This window comes from Trachypithecus francoisi, unplaced genomic scaffold, assembly GCF_009764315.1.
Source record: "Trachypithecus francoisi isolate TF-2019V2 unplaced genomic scaffold, Tfra_2.0 Lachesis_group2, whole genome shotgun sequence".
In the NCBI taxonomy this organism is placed as follows: Eukaryota; Metazoa; Chordata; class Mammalia; order Primates; family Cercopithecidae; genus Trachypithecus; species Trachypithecus francoisi.
In genome coordinates, this window is record NW_022681465.1 from 80,213,036 (window position 1) to 80,227,136 (window position 14,101).

Below are 14,101 nucleotides of genomic sequence, written 5' to 3' on the forward strand. Positions count from 1 at the left end.
AATGGGATATAAGAATCCTACAAAGTTTTTTCCCTTTCCCCTTAGAAACAGTGTTGAGTCTTAATCCCTAAATATCCCTGTATTCAACCATTAGTTTAGTAGGATTTCTGTTGGCCTAGTACTTACTCTCAGGATAGCAGAATTCTTCTTCTGAAATGTTGCATATACCTGATTAATCTTTCATGCAAGATTGAAGATGCTTTAAAAAGGTAGTAGATCTCCAGAAAGAATAGAAAGCTGGAACTTCATCAAGCTTATAAAGCAGGTTGAGCAAACTATTTTTTGCCTGCTTACTAATAATTCTTAGTTAAATTACTGTCTATACATATTTTGGATTTTTGTCTGAAACTTGGTTTTGTTATACTTAGAAGGGAATGGTGGGGAAGTAGCTAACCTTCATTCCTTCAAAATTATTATAAAATCATTAAATTATTTACCTCCCATAAAACTGTCTTTTTTTTAGTTACTATACTAACAATATAGTTTATAAAAGATAAGCTATTTGTAATATAAGCCTTTAGCACCAATTTCTGCAAATCTAAGATGACTGGAGAGGGAAGAAACTCTTGACAAAGTTGATTTTAATGATGTAACAAAGAAATCCAAAAAAATTGCACTGAAAAACTTTAACAGGCTTGGGGTTTTCTCTTTGCATTGGGAGAATATTCAATGTTTTAAACAAAAACCTGTTGAAATCCATTTGGCATATGATTTATGAAGTGAGCTAATTTTAGAGAAATTTGCCAAAAGTAAAATCATATTTTTTTTTTTTTATTTTTACCAAATTGACCTAAATTGGTTTAGTATTTGGGGGAACTATTTGCTGGCTGTAAAAATGAGTATAAGTAAACCTGATGTACGAATACAAGTATGTTCTAAATATACCTTTAGAATGATTTTGATATCTAATTGTTAATGTCAAAGCTGATTTTTAAAAATAACTCAGTACAATTTCCTTTAACTCAGGAAAAAAATATTGCAAAGCACACATGCAAAGCATCATAGATTTACAACATAATAAATTTGTACAATCTTCTTCAGGGTCTCAGAAATTGATGTAGTTAGCCTAGTGGGTTATAAACACTGCAAACAGGAGGGGCTTATAAAATAACCCTCTGACAGATCCTAAATTACAGTAGTCTATGGAGGGAACACTGTATTGATGAAGTCATCTGCAAAGCAGTTACATTCTAATTAATTTTTTTTAAGTTGTGAGCATTGAAAATATTAACAGACCTGGATGAAAGCTATAAATTTAAGGAATACACAGGGGCAGAGCAAGATGGCCGAATAGGAACAGCTCCAATCTCCAGCTCCCAGCGCGAGCGACACAGAAGATGGGTGATTTCTGCATTTTCAACTGAGGTACCAGGTTGATCTCACTAGGGAGTGCCGGACAATCGGTGCTGGTCAGCTGCTGCAGCCCAACCCGCGAGAGCTGAAGCAGGGTGAGGCATCACCTCACCTGGGAAGCACAAGGCGGAAGGGAATCCCTTTTCCTAGCCAGGGGAACTGAGACACACAACACCTGGAAAATTGGGTAACTCCCACCCCAATATGGGGCTGTACCAAGGGTCTTAGCAAACGGGCACACCAGGAGATTATATCCCACACCTGGCCAGGAGGGTCCCACACCCAGGGAGCCTCCCTCATTGCTAGCACAGCAGTTTGCAATCTAGCTGCAGGGCAGCAGCAAGGCTGGGGAGTGGTGAACACCATTGCTGAGGTTTAAGTAGGTAAACAAAGCCGCTAGGAAGCTCAAACTGGGTGGAGCCCACAGCAGCTCAAGGAGGCCTGCCTGTCTCTGTAGACTCCACCTCTGAGGACAGGGCACAGCTAAACAGAAAAAAAAAAAAAAAAAAAAAAAAAAAAAAAAACAGCAGCAGAAACCTCTGCAGACGCAAACGACCTTGTCTGACAGCTTTGAAGAGAGCAATGGATCTGCCTACATGGAGGCTGAGATCTGAGAAGGGACAGACTTCCTGCTGAAGTGGGTCCCCGACCCCTGAGTAGACTAACTGGGAGACATCCCACACTAGGGGCAGACCGACACCTTCCACCTCACATGGTGGGGTACACTCCTGAGACAAAGCTTCCAAAGCAAGGATCAGAGAGGTACACTCACTGTTCAGTAATATTCTATTTTTTGCAGCCTCTGCTGCTGATACCCAGGAAAACAGGGTCTGGAGCGGACCGCAAGCAATCTCCAACAGACCTACAGCTGAGGGTCCTGACTGTTAGAAGGAAAGCTAACAAACAGGAAGGACACCCACACCAAAACCCCATCAGTACGTCACCAACATCAAAGACCAGAGGGGGATAAAACCACAAAGACAGGGGAAAAGCAGGGCAGAACAGCTGGAAATTCAAAAAAATAATAATGCATCTCCCCCTGCAAAGGAACGCAGCTCATCATCCGCAATGGATCAAAGCTGGACGGAGAATGACTTTGACGAGATGAGAGAAGAAGGCTTCAGTCCATCAAACTTCTCAGAGCTACAGGAGGAATGACATACCCAGTGTAAAGAAACTAAAAATCTTGAAAAAAGAATGGAAGAAAGGATAACTAGAATAATCAATGGAGAAAAGGCCATAAACGAACTGACAGAGATGAAAACCATGACATGAGAAATACATGACAAATCCACAAGCTTCAGTAACTGACTCGATCAACTTGAACAAAGAGTATCAGCAACTGAGGATCAAATGAATGAAATGAAGTGAGAAGAGAAGTCTAAAGAAAAAAGAGGAAAAAGAAATGAACCAAACCTTCAAGAAGTATGGGATTATGTGAAAAGACCAAATCTATGTCTGATTGGGGTGCCTGAAAGTAAGGGGGAAAATGGAACCAAGTTGGAGAACACTTTTCAGGATATCATCCAGGAGAACTTCCCCAACCTAGTAAGGCAGGCCAACATTCAAATTCAGGAAATACAGAGAACACCACAAAGATACTCCTCCAGAAGAGCAACTCGAAGACACATAATTGTCACATTCACCAAAGTTGAAATGAAGGAAAAATTGTTAAGAGCAGCCAGAGAGAAAGGTCGGGTTACCCATAAAGGGAAGCCCATCAGATTAACAGCAGATCTCTCGGCAGAAACTCTACAAGCCAGAAGAGAGTGGGGGCCAATATTCAACATTCTTAAAGAAAAGAATTTTCAACCCGGAATTTCAGATCCAGCCAAACTAAGTTTCATCAGTGAAGGAGAAATAAAATCCTTTACAGATAAGCAAATGCTTAGAGATTTTGTCACCACCAGACCTACCTTACAAGAGACCCTAAAGGAAGCACTAAACATGGAAAGGAACAACTGGTACCAGCCATTGCAAAAACATGCCAAAATGTAAAGACCATCGATGCTAGGAAGAAACTGCATCAACTAACGAGCAAAATACCCAGTTAATATCATAATGACAGGATCAAGTTCACACATAACAATATTAACCTTAAATGTAAATGGACTAAATGGTCCAATTAAAAGACGCAGTCTGGCAAACTGGATAAAGGGCAAGACCATTCAATTTGCTGTATTCAGGAGACCCATCTGACATGCAGAGCCACATATAGGCTCAAAATAAAGGGATGGAGGAAGATCTACCAGGCAAATGGAGAACAAAAAAAAAGCAGGGGTTGCAATCCTCGTCTCTGATAAAACAGACTTTAAACCATCAAAGGTCAAAAGAGACAAAGAAGGCCACTACATAATGGTAAAGGAATCAATTCAACAGAAAGAGCTAACTCTCCTAAATATATATGTGCCCAATACAGGAGCACCCAGATTCATAAAGCAAGTACTTAGAAACTTACAAAGAGACTTAGACTTCCATACGATAATGATGGGAGACTTCAACACCCCACTGTCAACATTAGACAGATCAACGAGACAGAAAGTTAACAAGGATATACAGAAATTAAATTCATCTCTGCACCAAGCAGACCTAATAGACATCTACAGAACTCTCCACTCTTAATCAATTGCATATACATTCTTCTCAGCACCACATCGCACTTATTCCAAAATTGACCACATAATTGGAAGTAAAGCACTCCTCAGCAAATGTAAAAGAAAAGAAATTACAAAAGGCTGTCTCTCAGACCACAGTGCAATCAAACTAGAACTCAGGACTAAGAAACTCAATCAAAACCCCTCAACTACATGGAAACTGAACAACCTGATTCATACAAAATGAAATGAAGGCAGAAATAAAGATGTTCTTTGAAACCAGTGAGAGCAGAGACACAAAATACAAGAATCTCTGGGACACATTTAAAGCAGTGTGTAGAGGGAAATTTATAGCATTAAATGCCCACAAGAGAAAGCAGGAAAGATCTAAAATTGATACTCTAACATCACAATTAAAAGAACTAGTGAAGCAAGAGCAAACACATTCAAAAGCTAGCAGAAGGCAAGAAATAACTAAGATCAGAGCAGAATTGAAGGAGATAGAGACACAAATAACCCTCCAAAAAATCAATGAAACCAGGAGTTGGTTTTTTGAAAAGATCAACAAAATTGATAGACCACTAGCAAGATTAATAAAGAAGAAAAGAGAGAAGAATCAAATAGACGCAATAAAAAATGATAAAGGGGATATCACCACCGACCCCACAGAAATACAAACTACCATCAGAGAATACTATAAACACCTCTACACAAATGAACTAGAAAATCTAGAAGAAATTGATAATTTCCTGGACACTTACACTCTTCCAAGAGTAAACCAGGAAGAAGTTGAATCCCTGAATAGACCAATAGCAGGCTCTGAAATTGAGGCAATAATTAATAGTCTACCAACCAAAAAAAGTCTAGTATCAGATGGATTCACAGCTGAATTCTACCAGAAGTTCAAGGAGGAGATGGTACCGTTCTTTCTGAAACTATTCCAATCAATGGAAAAAGAAGGAATCCTCCCTAACTCATTCTATGAGGCCAATATCAACCTGATACCAAAGCCTGGCAGAGACACACACACAAAAAAGAGAATTTTAGACCAATATCCCTGATGAACATCGATGCAAAAATCCTCAATCAAATACTGGCAAACTGAATCCAACAGCACATCAAAAACCTTATCCACCATGATCAAGTGGGCTTTATCCCTGGGATGCAAGGCTGGTTCAACATACGCAAATCAATCAACGTAATCCAGCATATAAACAGAACCAAAAACAAAAACCACATGATTATCTCAATAGATGCAGAAAAGGCTTTTGACAAAATTCAACAGCCCTTCATGTTAAAAACTCTCAATAAATTCGGTATTGATGGAATGTATCCTCAAAATAATAAGAGCTATTTATGAGAAACCCACAACCAATATCATACTGAATGGGCACAAACTGGAAGCATTCCCTTTGAAAACTGGCACAAGACAGGAATGCTCTCTCTCACCACTCCTATTCAACATAGTGTTGGAAGTTCTGGCTAGGGCAATTAGGTAAGAAAAAGAAATCAAGGGTGTTCAGTTAGGAAAAGAAGAAGTTAAACTGTCCCTGTTTGCAGATGACATGATTGTATATTTAGAAAACCTCATCATCTCAGCCCAAGATCTCCTTAAGCTGATAAGCAACTTCAGCAAAGTCTCGGGATACAAAATTAATGTGCAAAAATCACAAGCATTCTTATACACCAGTAACAGACAAACAGAGAGCCAAATCATGAATGAACTTCCATTCACAATTGCTTCAAAGAGAATAAAATACATAGGAATCCAACTTACAAGGGATGTAAAGGACCTCTTCAAGAGAACTACAAACCACTGCTCAGTGAAATTAAAGAGGACACAAACAAATGGAAGAACATACCATGCTCATGGATAGGAAGAATCAATATCATGAAAATGGCCATACTGCCCAAGGTCATTTATAGATTCGATGCCATCCCCATCAAGCTACCAATGAGTTTCTTCACAGAATTGGAAAAAACTGCTTTAAAGTTCATATGGAACCAAAAAGGAGCCCGCATTGCCAAGACAATCCTAAGTCAAAAGAACAAAGCTGGAGGCATCAGACTACCTGACTTCAAACTATACTACAAGGCTACAGTAACCAAAACAGGATGGTACTGGTACCAAAACAGAGATATAGACCAATGGAACAGAACAGAGCCCTCAGAAATAATACCACACATCTACAGACATCTGATCTTTGACAAACCTGACAAAAACAAGAAATGGGGAAAGGATTCCCTATTTAATAAATGGTGCTGGGAAAATTGGCTAGCCATAAGTAGAAAGCTGAAACTGGATCCTTTCCTTATTCCTTATATGAAAATTAATTCAAGGTGGATTAGAGACTTAAATGTTAGACCTAAAACCATAAAAAACCTAGAAGAAAACCTAGGTAATACCATTGAGGACATAGGCATGTGCAAGGACTTCATGTCTAAAACAGCAAAAGCAATGGCAACAAAAGCCAAAATTGACAAATGGGATCTAATTAAACTAAAGAGCTTCTGCACAGCAAAAGAAACTACCATCAGAGTGAACAGGCAACCTACAGAATGGGAGAAAATTTTTGCAGTCTACTCATCTGACCAAGGGCTAATATCCAAAACGTATAAAGAACTCAATCAAATTTACAAGAAAAAAACCAACAACCCCATCAAAAAGTGGGCAAAGGATATGAACAGATACTTCTCAAAATAAGACATTCATACAGCCAACAGATACATGAAAAAATCCTCACCATCACTCGCCATCAGAGAAATGCAAATCAAGACCACAATGAGATATCATCTCACACCAGTTAGAATGGCAATCATTAAAAAATCGGGAAACAACAGGTGCTGGAGAGGATGTGGAGAAATAGGAATACTTTTGCACTGTTGGTGGGATTTTAAACTAGTTCAACCATTATGGAAAACAGTATGGCAATTCCTCAAGGATCTAGAACTAGAAGTACTGTATGTCCTGGCCATCCCATTACTGGGTATATACCAAAAGGATTATAAATCATGGTGCTATAAAGACACATGCACATGTATGTTTATTGTGGCACTATTCACAATAGCAAAGACTTGGAATCAACCCAAATGTCCCTCAGTGACAGACAGGATTAAGAAAATGTGGCACATATACACCATGGAATACTATGCAGCCATAAAAAAGGATGAGTTTGTGTCCTTTGTAGGGACATGGATGCAGCTGGAAACCATCATTCTCAGCAAACTATCACAAGAACAAAAAACCAAACACTGCATGTTCTCCCTTATAGGTGGGAACTGAACAATGAGATCACTTGGTCTCGGGAAGGGGAACATCACACACTGGGGCCTATTATGGGGAGGGGGGAAGGAGGAGGGATTGCATTGGGAGTTATACCTGATGTAAATGACGAGTTGATGCGTGCTGACGAGTTGATGGGTGCAGCACACCAACATGGCACAAGTATACACATGTAACAAGTCTGTACATTATGCACATGTACCCTAGAACTTAAAGTGTAATAAAAAAAAAATTAAAAAACAATACTGCAGTGTGAGCAGGACAAAAATTTAAAAAAAAAAAAAAAGAAAAGAAAGGGGGATGAAGACTAAAAGACTGTCAAGTGTTGTTCTCATTACCTGGGTGACAAAATAATCTTCACACCAGACTCTCATGAGACATAATTTACTCCATGTAACAAATCTGCCCATGTATCCCTGAACCTAAAATAAAAGTTGAAAATAAAAGTAATAAATGAGAAAAACAAATCTGGTAGACAGGCTCTGGCTTTGGCAGCATTTTTACAAGTGGGGACTGGCATAGCCTAACACAACGATAACACTAAATCTCATGAAGTATTTTATATATTTCAGAACACTGCTGAAATTAACTGCAAAGATAAAATAGAAGTGAGAAATCATATTATTTATCTTAAAGACTAAAATCTCAGACACTACAAGATTGAAACAAAAAAAAATTAAAATACGTATATGGCAGCGACTGGAGAAGTTCTTCCAAAAATATATCCAAGATGTTAATTGTTTCTTTGAGATCACAGATCAATAAAGAGTCATTGAATGTCTTTTTGGTTAAGTAGAAGTTTTGCAAAATAATATAGTACTAAATATATATATATTTAGTACTATATTATATATATATATATATATATTATATATTTGGTGCCCATTAATACAAAACAATGTGGACTATGAACCTTTAAAAATACATTTCAATGAAAATAGTCCTGATTTTTAAGTTAGTTTAATGGTTTTGATTAAACTTCAGTTTTGTTGCCCTAATGATTACACAGAATCCCTAATGCAATTTGAATTTTAGATCACAAGTATTTACATCAGATGCAGTTAGGTTTAGATAAGCACATTTAGATTTTGACATGGGAGATGCATTTTCTCTATCATTGCATTAAAAAAGGCAGAACACAAACAAAAGTTAATGAAGCCATTATAGCTGTCCAGGCAATTATTCTTGATCCAAAGACAGACTCCAGGTTGGAAAAAGTTGCAAGATGAACATTTTAGAATTTTTACCATGTCATCTAGTTAGCATAGCCAGAGCCTACATGCAATTCTGGAATGTGTAAGAAAACCAAACGTTAGTTTCAGGAAATGAAAGCTCATAAATTTGACCAGATATTTGCCATATTTGGTTTTTTCTCCAGTAAGTATTGGGAGAAAGTAAGAGGATATATTCACAAAATGAAAATGCTATGTATACAAAGATGCTCATTTTAACTTTATTACAATAGCTAGAGTTGGGGGTATTCAATGTCCAACAAAGTAACATAATTTAACCATGGAACAGTAACAACTCAATGAACTGCCTATAACTCAGTATTGATTGTTTATAAAATACCAACAATGTTTAAAACTTTCTGGTAGTCTGTCTAATATTCCACTGCACCTCAAACCCAAGAGTACTGAGTATTTTTGTATATTCTAAATCAGATTTCTCAAAACATTTTTTGGGATGGGTACTATAACATCATTTTTACATATGAGAAAAGTAAGTTTATAAAAATTCAGTGAGCTTGTGCAATGTGCTTAGTGCCATGCAGCTGATAAGTGATGAAGGTGGAATTCAAGCCTTGACATCTGCCAAGTCCAAGCACTGTCCTCAGCACATTTCTAAACTAAATGTTCTTTCCCTAAACATTCCTGTTTTCATTGGCTTCCTTTATCTGCTACCTGACCTATTACATTCAAATCCTTGGTGTAATTTTGTTTCCCCTACATCAGTAATTTGAAATAACTCTGTTATCTTTCCTCCTCCACTATTCTTCCAACAACAATCCTTAGTACCCCTCTGCTGGGAAATTGCAATTGTTCCATTTATTGTCTCATTGGCTCCAGTCTCTGCATGCCTTAAGTTCTAAAGTCATCTCATTGTCTTCCATTCAAACCCTTCCATTGGCTTGGTCTCCTAAACTCTTATTATGTAAGGGCTGAGTCCCTTGCATGCTTTCCATGCCTCTCCCTATCCTGTCCCTAATCAGCTTTGCACAATTTACATTACCTCCTGCTTTCATTTACACATTATAATCTCAAGTGAGTTTAGAAAGGTATTATTTTACTTATATTCTTATTTTTTCTTCTTATTTGCTTCTCATATTTTCACATTCTGAAATTCTTTCCTATATTACCCTTAATTAACAATAGGTTAAGTTCATAATTGTAAACATGGAATGAGAAACACCAAATCTAGCTATCAAAACAAATAGCAACAATTTGGTGTCATAAAGGAGCTACAGCAATGTATTAAAAACCAGTTTGAAATGACCAATCCAAAGAATGGCAATTTGAGCTTTAATATAAATACGGAGCTCTAGGAACTTTGAGAATGAAGGCTGCCATTCTCACTACATGCTAGGCAGAGACAATTTTAGCTATGAGGACTATAGATCCATCTCACTGGTTACTTAATTATTTTAAAGAGATATAAAACTAATTTCTGTATAGATGTATATGCAGCATGTCTGAAGACAAATACTAAATATCACAATGTATTATATTTTCCTAGGGATGTAATTGAAACTTTTTATTTTGAGTTCACTGGTGATGGGCTCAGAACAAAGTAGCAATATCTACATCTATTCGTATACTGAGTCAAGAGTAAAGTGTAAAAGCTAAAACTATAAAACATAGAAGAGAAAATTTTATGACCTTGGAGTTAAGAAAAATAACACCAACCATGAATGGAAAAATAAATAAATTGAATTTTATCATAGTTTAAAACTTCCACTCATCAAAAATGACATTGTTAATTGAAAAGGCAAACTAGACCTTGAGAAAAATATTTGTAATAGATATATCTGTCAAAGAAGTGTTATAAATTAGTAACAAAAAGGCAAATTTAATTTTTTTAAGTGAGCAAAAAACAGAAATTTCACAAAAGAACAAAAATAAATGGCCAATAACCATATGAAAAGCTGCTCAACAGTGTTAGTCATGGGGAAAATGCAAATCAAAACCACATGAGATCTCACTATACACCAACCAGAATGTCTGTAATGAAGACTACAATGTTAAGTTTGGAGCAACTGAAAGGTACATATATATTGGTGCGAGTGAAAAGGGTACAACCACTTTGGAAAATTGTACGGCAGTGTCTAAGAAGGTTAAATATCATCTCCCTTTTGACTTAGCAATTTCACTCTTCAGTGTGTTTTTAAGATTAATAAATATATGTCAATAAAAAGCTTGTATTATAATGTTCATAGCAGATTAATTCATAATAACCTCAAACTGACAAAAATACAAATGTTTATGCGAAAGAAAATTGATAAACAAATAAATGGTGGTAGAAATATTGCAAAGCAACAAAAATGAATGAACTACTGGTACAACTGCAAATTGAAAAATCTCAAAAACATTTTGTTAAGCAGAAGCCAGCCACAAAAGAGTACATGCTATATGATTTCTTTTATGCAAAGTTCTAAAACAGGCAAAAACAATTGATGATGATATAAATCAAAAGAGTAGTTTCCTCTGGTGGAGACAAAGGGTGAGGATTGACTGCAAAAACACACAGGGGAATTTTCGGCAGTAATAGGATTATCCTATATCTTGATTTGGCTGATGGATTCATTGGTGTATATATTTAGTTTTCAAATATCAGATCTTAATATCTGTGTATTTTACGATATGAAAGTTATACCTCAGTCAAAAAAAATTAATCAGAAAAAAATGCTGAAGAGTGGACCTTAAGTAAAGCACAGATTATAAAAGAACACTAAACCAATAATAAAATGCTTTTAAAGCTATGTTCTGAGTGAAAATAGTAAAAAATAGATATGCCTCACTGCTTGGTCCATTTCCGCTGATTCACCATGTCTTTTGCTTCCATTTGTTCGACAAAGTTGAACGACTTTTACAGTGGAACAGACATTAGTAAGAGGGAATTGGAGCTCAGAGGAACTAGTGAGTCCTGGTTTTGCCACTAACTCGTTTTGTGATCTTGGGCAATTTACTTCAATTAACTGTACCTCAATTTCTTCATCATTAATATGAGGACCAGACTAGATAATTTCTAAGGCCCCTTCCAGCTCCAACATTCTGTGCGTAACTCCAAATGTGAGTTCTGCAGCTTCATACAAGGAAAAGCACCCAGAGTTCTATAGTGACCTAATAAAAATATTTGGCACTGTCAATAGACCCGGAATCTGGCAGATATTTCAGAATGTTGGGCTGCCAAGAAAAGCTTACCAAGGTCATAAGCCTATTCTACAATGATATATTGGTCATGCTAGTGTTGACAGCATCTCATATGATCCCCTCCCAATTACTGGTGAAGTAAAGCAAGGCTATGAATGGGATCCAGGGATACCTAATTCTTTGTATACAACACTATTAAGAGATTCAAAAAAGATTTGGAAGCTGTCATTGAGCTCTGTTCCCAGTCCTTTGGAAAACCTTTTGAACTCATCAGACCAAACACTCAAGAAGAAACAAACAACTAATGTTCTAAATAAAAGCATTCCTGTGAGCTTAAAAAGTTGCAGTACCATTAAACAAACTCCTATTTTTGAGGTTAAAAATGTTTAATTTTCAAGAATATTAATGGAACATGAGTGTGTACTAAATAACTATATGAAGATGTTTCATCTTCTCTTTACCAGATACTAACATCTTCTACATATTGAGAAAGGAACAACTTGCCCACCTTCCAAAGCTGTATGAAACCAATACAAAAGTATACTGAATTCTGTAGAAAAGACACTAATTTATTCTGTCCTCAGGGCATTATTTAGCACAATTAAATAGTAATTGACTGTCCTTGGATAGCCTACATAATATATCACTCATCTCCCAGAGCCCTTTCAGCCCAGGGAATAGCAGGACCTTTTCCTTCCTAAGGCATTCATGGTTTATGACTAATAAATAAAAAAATTTTTAAAGGAAATCCAAAAATGATTTCATAAAGAGAAATAACTGGATTTCAAATTTTGCCACTAGACAAATATATTTATCCTGGAGGCATCCTAAGTGCAACACATAAATACATACATCATTTTCTACAAGGGTTGTCTGCTCATTTGTTTGTTTCTGAGGGGAAATTAGCTTTCATTTTCTGGAATATAGTTTAACTTCTCACTAATAAAAATGACTCCAAATGAAAGAATTGGAGGGTGAAAAAACTTAAACTTAACATTTTGTTGCAGAATTTTATTCTTTAGTTCAGCTAAAACCAGGCTCTTGTCATACAACCAGAAAACTTTAGGCATGTGGATAGATTGAAGGGTGTGTAGAGCAGGATTTTATTGGGCAAAAAGAGAAAAAAGAAAAAATACTCAGCAAAGTAGAATGAAGTCCTGCTAACAGGCCTCCCACCTCAGAGATTGAATCCTAAGGTGCCACAGAGGAACTGAAGAGGCCAGTCTCCTCCCCCATGGCCTGGAAGTTCAATGGTGTGAACTTCCCTTGGCTTCACTCTGTTCTCCCAGGGCACAGGTCAGCTGGAGGTTCTCCAGGGACCCTCCCTTTATCTTGCTCCTGCATCTGTCATTCCCCCTCTAAAGAAGAACATCTAACTGCCATTAGAATAAGAATAAAGAAAAGGATGAAGACCAATCTTAACTGCTTCCTGCTAACAGGGGGTACTGTTTTGGGAAAATGGCAGGCAGAGTTCTTTCAGAAGACTATCTGAATATCCCCAGCAGAAGGGGCCATCATTCAAGGCTCCAGTTGAATGACTATTTGGAGTTTGATGGCCTGAAGGTGAGAAGAGATAAACCAGGTTATTAGAAAATTTGTATCAAAATAAGGATGGGGTGAGGACAGCATAAAAATCCTGAGGCTTTTTACTGGTTTGCACAAGGAGGGGGAGACTACAAGCCCAACTGGGGAAAAAAAAAAAAAAGAAACAAAAAAACTATTTTGCTGGAATGTCAGGCTTCTGGGTTCCCTTCCCCTGAGCCTAATCCTAAGCCAAACTGTCTAAGGTTTGGGAAATTAACTCTTCCCAGTTTGGAGGATGCATTTGAGGGGAGTGTTTCATAGTACAGAGACACAATTACCTATCAGTGAAGAGAGGACAGAGGAGGAAAAAGGAAAAAGGATGCATTTTTTTTTTTCAGAGGAATCCCAGGGATTCAGAATGCATTCAAAAGGAGCACAGACTGTAGGTGAATGGCTACTCATCTAGGAAGAGGGGAATAGGCAACCCTGGTTCCTTTCTCTTTGTAGCAAATACCTGGTGCACATGAGGGAGGGAAAGTGAGATGTTCCTCTTTCTTTCCTCTGTTCTTGTATCCCTGACTCCCCGACCACAGCAGAGTGACCCCCATGGGCATCTAAGTGGCTTTCATCCATGTTATCAGGGGGACCTAGGTGGTAGGAATATACTCTCTTAACCACATATTCCCTAGCTGCCCTGTTGTAGTAGCCTTTGAATTTCTTAGACCTAATTTATGTCATGAATATCAGCATGACCTTTATCTATGAAATGAGAAGCTTGGCTTAATCAGCAGGAATTAGTCATGCTCACCTGTGCTGTGCCTTTTAACTTCTGTTATCATCTTCTTCTGGATCCCTCAGAACTAGAATTTTGTACTAAGGCTTTGAACCAAAGCTTGGAATTGAGTTTGGGGCAAAAATGTTTCTCAGGGAAGTTGCATGGACTCCTTATCAGAGGTCAAATGCTAAAGTGAAGTTGT